Source organism: Vigna umbellata, chromosome 7 (genome assembly GCF_029865625.1).
Source record: "Vigna umbellata cultivar VRB3 chromosome 7, Vumbellata_1.0, whole genome shotgun sequence".
Taxonomy (NCBI): Eukaryota; Viridiplantae; Streptophyta; class Magnoliopsida; order Fabales; family Fabaceae; genus Vigna; species Vigna umbellata.
The window spans coordinates 7,964,486-7,971,238 of NC_142171.1; the positions used below are offsets into that span (position 1 = coordinate 7,964,486).

Here is a 6,753-nt window from a genome sequence, read left to right on the forward strand (position 1 = left end):
TAGAAAAAAGGAATAAGTATCAAATGTATACTTGAAGCTAAGAGATAGTGAATCAAACAGATCAACAAATTTAAAAAATAATGTAAAAATAACGCTCTCTCTGTCAATAATCTATAATTCAAATTATTTCAATATCTCCTCTTTTTGCATGTGAACAATTATGTATCAGATAATGAAGCTCCCCCTTTCACTGTGCAGTATTTTTAAAATATTTCAAACACACAGTTCAATATCAGAGCAACATGATAGAGATATATTGTTTGCATAGTATAATTGTTTAATGAATACTAACAAGAAACATCCAATATGATAAAAGACACAGCATAATCTCAACCATAGAAACAAGGAGCCAAGAAGAAATAGTATCGGTGACAAACCTTTTAGGACTTTCATCATCAGATGTAGGCTTCCTCCAACTCCGCTCAGTGCGACTTTCAGGCAAAGCAGCTCGTCCTCCTCCATTGGAAGACCCAAATCCCCTTTTCACATAGGCATCACCTTGATAACAGTTGAAAAACTGTTATTTTCATGCTTAAAATTGATACAAAAAGTAACCTTTACATTTAGAAACTAGCTTGAAATCATGCTTTTATCCATATTTTCATAAATAAGAGAGCTGGACAGGTTTATGCTTGATTTCAGTGTTTTTGTGCAGGTTTTAAGGTGAATTTAGTGAAAGAAGTGAAGAAGGAGAGAGATGGAATTAGAAAAGACATCAAAAAGTGCAAAAGGAGAAGCCGAAGTCACCGCTCAGCGGCAGTTTACCGCTGAGCGGCACTCAGGAAGTCACGGGAGGTCCGCTGAGGGGCAAAATGGCCGCTGAGGGGAAGAAACGACTCACGCACTTACCGCTGAGCGGTACTTTACCGCTGAGCGGCACTTTTATGGGCTTGGACCTAATTTTCTGTAATTTACGAATAATATATAAGCTTTAGGGTTTCCTAGGGTTAGGTATCCTTGGCAGAAACGAAGCAAACACTCTCTCTTCCACCCCTTTGAAGGAGGATCTTGGATGCTCAGGCTTCCTCTTCACCTTTTTAGGGTTTTATCTTTCATTCTCTCATTGTTATTCATCTAGGTTCACCATGAATATGGTGAACTAAACTTTGTATGTTTGTTGGGGAATCAATGTAATCTTTTGAAGCTCTCATATATGGAATTTGTTTTTACATCTTTTATTTAAGATCTATGTTTTCTTTCATCATTAGTTAGGGTTTTTCCTCTTTGCTTAATGCTTGCGTTGTTTAACTCATTCGATGCATGATTATTGGTTTTGTTGATACGGGCACGTACGGGGAAGTCTAGATCCGGGGAATCTCTCCCAATATTATATTGGTTGTCGTTAAGCTCCTGCACTTGATGAACTAATTATTAGGAATGCTAGGAATTGTATGAACTCGTAATTAGGGAGAAGCCTTCTTGAAAGGTACTTTAGAGAGTGGCATTAACAATGATGATTTGAATGTTGAATTCCTAAAATATATGAGAGTGGATAAGATGAAATTGACCCCCAACAACATATTCATACATATATTTCATTGAAAGTGTTTATCTTTTGATTTTGCCATTGATCAAAACCTCATGCATACATGTTTATTTTCGTCTTTTGCATATAAAAATCCAAATATTTCGTCCTTAAGTCTTAGCTAATCAACAAACCACACAACTAAACTAGGCCGTGAGTCGTTTGGGAAGAACGATACTTGGTCTTACCAAGTTTATTACTTGAACGATTCGGTCATACTTGCCGATTGTAAAACAAGTTTGTGACATCATATTTTGGTGATCATAAATTTGTCCATCACACCTGCACCTGTCTCCTTAATCTTCATGCTCTCAAGTTGTTAATCAATATTTTTCCAATCTTGCCCTTTCTCCGCCAAAACCTGCTCCCTTGGCCTCGCTTCTCCAAACAGATTAACCCCTTTAGGTTTCCCCACATTCCCATCCCCCCTTCATTGAACACCGACAGAGACTGAGGTTGCAAAACAAGCCTTGGTCTCCCTCCACCAGCACCAACACTCTCGCTACCAACGTTGGATTCACCCTTCTTCTTGTTCCAGTCATTTGAATCAGCGTCGTTGTTGGAGCCAAACCCAATAACCTTCCTCTCTCTCTCTCTCAAACCCTCCACCGTTGGTGGCGAATCGCTACTCCGATGGCAAAAAGCTCTTATTCGAAACCCAGCTCACCAATTCGTCAACACGCGACTACAAATCGATGAACCTTCCTCTATCCCTCTCCCTCCTCTCAAACCCTCCCGAAGGTTTCTTTGTCGCTGCCCAAATATCAGTCTCGTTAGCGCGAGAAAGGGGAAGCTCGCGATTGGAATCCCTAACCCCACTTTGCTGGAGACAATGGAGGCACCGGAGACAATGGGGACGATGGTGGTGGACAAACTGTGGCGGCACGGCGGTGGATGCAGTGAGCATCCCGCGAGAGAAACTAGACCGCGAATTGGAGATTTCTTTGCACGGGAGAATTGGAGGACGCGAGGACTATGCGTTTGGTGGTAGAGGTTCGCCCAATGGTGGTGGAGGTCGCAGGGGAAGAAGAAGAATGAGGACGCATGAGAAGAAGAAGAACAAAAAGACGCACTAAGGGAAGAAGAAACGGTTTTAGTAATTTGAACAAGTAAAAGGGCTACTACCTCGGTTCAACAAACAAACAAGGCAATAAGAACACTACTAACTTGGTTCATCTGCTAACCGATGCCTAAAGAGCTAAAGCAAAATTCAAAATAACCAATATGCCTCGGTTAGAAGGCAAACTGAAACATAAATGTCCAATGACATCAATTCGAAGAAGACCGATGCAGTAGGGCTTTGATGAAAAGTTGTTAGTCTGACTTACAAAGGGTTGAGTGCATTTGCAGAGGCTTTTATGCTTCGGTTTCGTAAATAACCGAGGCAGTAGAGTGCATAGGCTTCGGTTTCCAATGAACTGAGCGTATAAGTTCGCCTTAATTACAAAAATGTCACCGCATTTTAATATGCTTCGGTTTTGTGAAAACCGAGGCGTATTAGGCGCGTTAAAAAACTGATTTTTTTCTAGTGTTAATTGCACCTAGTATAGTAGTCTAAAAATTATGAGTTAGCAATCATTTGAAAGCTCTTTGAGTCTAGATTCCAACAAACAAAGAATCAACTCATTTAGAGTTCGATGGAGAAAGTTAAGAACAAAACAAGCAACAAAGGTCAGAAAAACAGTTGGAGAGTGTTGTTCATCCAGTTGGAGAGTATAGTTGAAATTTTTGTACAAAGGACCAATTTTTCCTCTAGTAATCGATTACAAGACCCCGTAATCGATTGCCTAGGCAGAAAATGGCCAGAAATGTTTATCGAGCTCATCTAACTTACATGAAAGCACCTTAATGACATTTTTTCTCAAATCTTCAATGACTTAACATGTTCATTGGTGCACTAAACACCACTCATGACCATTAAACTCACTCACCCATCTAAAATCACAAACATGAAACAATAACTTGAAACTAAACTAATTTAGGAAGCTTAGAAAAATGTTGTTTTTTGGAAATTCATTGCACCTAGTACACTAGTCTAAAAATTATGAATTAGCAGTCATTTCAAAGTTCTTTGAGTCTAGATTCCAACAAAAAAAGAATCAACTCATTTGGAGTTCGATGGAGAAAGTTAAGAGCAAAACAAGCAACAAAGGTCAGAAAAATAGAGTTGGGCAGTGTTGTTCATCCAGTTGGGGAGTATAGTTGAAATATTTGTACAAATGACCATTTTTCCTCTGGTAATCGATTACAAGACCCCCATAATCGATTACCTGGGCAGAAAATGGCTAGAAATGCTTATGGAGCTCATCTAACTTACATGAAAGCACTTAAATGACATTTTTTTTCTCAATTCTTTAATGATCTAACATGTTCATTGGTGCACTAAACACCACTCATGACCATTAAACTCACTCACCCATCTAAAATAACAAACATGAAACAATAACTTTAAATTAAACTCATTTAGGAAGCTTAGAAAAATGTTTATTTTGGAAAATTGATTGCACCTAGTACAATGGTCTCAAAATTATGAGTTGGCAATCATTTGAAAGCTCTTTGAATTTAGATTCCAACAAAACAAGAATCAACTCATTTGGAGTTTGATGGAGAAAGTTAAGAGCAAAACAAGCAACAAAGGTCAGAAAAACAAAGTTGGGGAGTGTTGTTCATCCAGCTGGGGAGTATAGTTGAAATGTTTAAATGACCATTTTTCCTCTGGTAATCGATCACAAGACCCTTGTAATCGATTACCAGGGCAAAAAATGGCCAACAATGCTCATGGACCTCATCTAAGTTACATGAAAGCACCTAAATGACCTTTTTTCTCAACAATTCAATGCCCTAATATGTTCATTGGTACACTTAACACCACCCATGACCATTAAACTCACTCACCAATCTTAAAAATTGGAAAAAATCACAAGAATAGAGGCAAAAGCATCTTGGGGAGTCATGTTCTTCTAGTTTGGAAGTCAAGTTGAACTTTTTGTACAAATGGCCCCAAGCCCCTAGTAATCGATTACAGGACCCTTGTAATCAATGACTAGGGCATTACTGGGGCAACAATGACCATGGACCTCAACTGACTTGGTCTAAATCATGTTAATGGGAATTGTACTCAACAAATTAAGGGCCTGTAGTGTAAATTGCTCAAGTAAACACCAACCATGATTAATAAACTCAATCATCCATCACAAAAAGTGGAAAAACTCGTCCAAAACCACAGAAAAACTATAACAAAATTGAAATTGTATTCATCAAAATTGAAATTTTATTGATATAATATTTAATAAGTACATATTATCCATCATGTATAATGTCGTTTTCTATACTAAAAAGTTGTAAAACTCTCATACAATCAAAATCTCTACACAACAACTCAACATCCTATAATAATTGCAAGTCTAGCAGCACTTGTTCTCTTCACAGGTTGTCATTGTCTAGAATCCAGTCACATACATATTTTTGTCTAAATCCGAGAAACTCCTCCTGAAATCAACATAATCAACTTTAAGATATTACTACAACACCAAAACCATCAACACATTCTTCAAGTCTTTTAACAAATGTAGACTTACTTACATTGGTGCTACCAACCTCGACATTGCGAAAAGCCAAAACCTTGAAGAAAGGACACACCTTTACTCCTTGATGGACATCGGGACAATGGGGAAGAGGCCGAATATGCTTCGGTGGAGAGGACAACGAGAAAAAGTTGCCAACGAAAACAGGGAGAGACGAAGAAAGGGGGAAATATGCTTTGATGGAGAGGAAGAGCAAGACAGAGAAACAATCCAGTGAGACTCTGGTGGAGACACAGTGAGACCAATGGTGGAGTGAGAGAGACGACGGAGAGGGAGTGAGACCATTGAGACCAGTGGTGGAGATAGATAGACATGAGGGAGAGAGTGAGACCGCAAATGAAAATAAATGTTTGCTTCCTGAGATGAAATGAAACCGTGAAAACGAGAAAATCAATTTCTCTCTGTGTTCCCAAAATGCCCTCAACTTACATTTCATTTTGAAAAAGTAACATTTGAAACAAATCAATTATCACTCGCCACTTCATCAAAAAGTTGGATACATTTGGTTGTTAAAGAAACTTTATCCTTTAAAAAAGCATAATGATACTTTGACAACATTTTAACATCGTCTACGTGTCATTCTGTGATTGGTCCAAAATTACTCCACAATCAATAATAATAATCATAAACACCAATATGAACCAATCATAGAAAGACATGTAAATGGTGTTAAAATGTTATCAAAAAAATATTGTCAAAGTATCATTCTCCTTTAAAAAATACCTAAAATGCCCACATTTGATTAATCATTTGCTTATAGTTGTCCATATTTGATTACGTGTTGCTGAAAAGAAATAGACAATATTTTTTCTTCATCTAACGTGGTTTAAAGGTGAATAAAACTTATTGTATAGCCAACAACAAAAAAACTGTCATTCGAGTGGCAATGGTTTTTTAATAGTTGTCATCTAGAGATGATTAAACTAAAATGGTGTAATGAGTTTTGTGACTCTTTGTATGCTCACAAACATCAATACAGATTTGAAGTGTCACTTTGTTCAAATATATATGAAAATAATTTTTTTTAATGAAACCAAAATATGTATATTCTAAACACTTATGTTATAACTAAATATTTTCGTCTTTTCTCACTTTTTCGGACTCTTCTATTACTATCGAATGATAAGTTTCTTTGAATTTTTTTCTATCAAATACAAGTAATACAACCTTTCTCACCTAATACAACAACCGTTTATCTTTCTTGTTTAATGTCCTTAAGAACACAATGAACAGTATCAACTAATTTCAAAATGTAACGTCTCTTTATTTCTATTTATACTTTTTTTCTTTATCAAACACAAGAGGCTTAGTGTGTTGTTTTCTATAAAAAAAAAAGTCCCAAAATAAATGAAGAAGCCTAATTAAAATTTTATCAAATATAAAATACAATTCAAAATATCTTCTTTAAAATTATTTACATCCAAACATATCCAAAATGAAATTTCTGAGTTGATCCTTGCTACATAAATTAACACATGCTTTACAATATAAGGTTCTTAAAAAAAATAAACTTAAACTTTGTAAATTCTATTCCTCTCCTTTTGCAATATAATTGTTTGTTAGAACAATCGGTATCTTCGAGTCGTTCGGTCAATTAAAAATGGTTTCTTTAATTTTCTCTTAAACATTTTATCGAACAGTTGA

General features: G+C 36.5%; 1 pseudogene; it reads right to left on the reverse strand.

Annotated features, from left to right (window-relative positions):
• Positions 1–277: 277 nt before the first annotated feature.
• On the reverse strand, positions 278–2,432 carry LOC148195090 (eukaryotic translation initiation factor 4B3-like; annotated as a pseudogene).
• Positions 2,433–6,753: the final 4,321 nt, after the last annotated feature.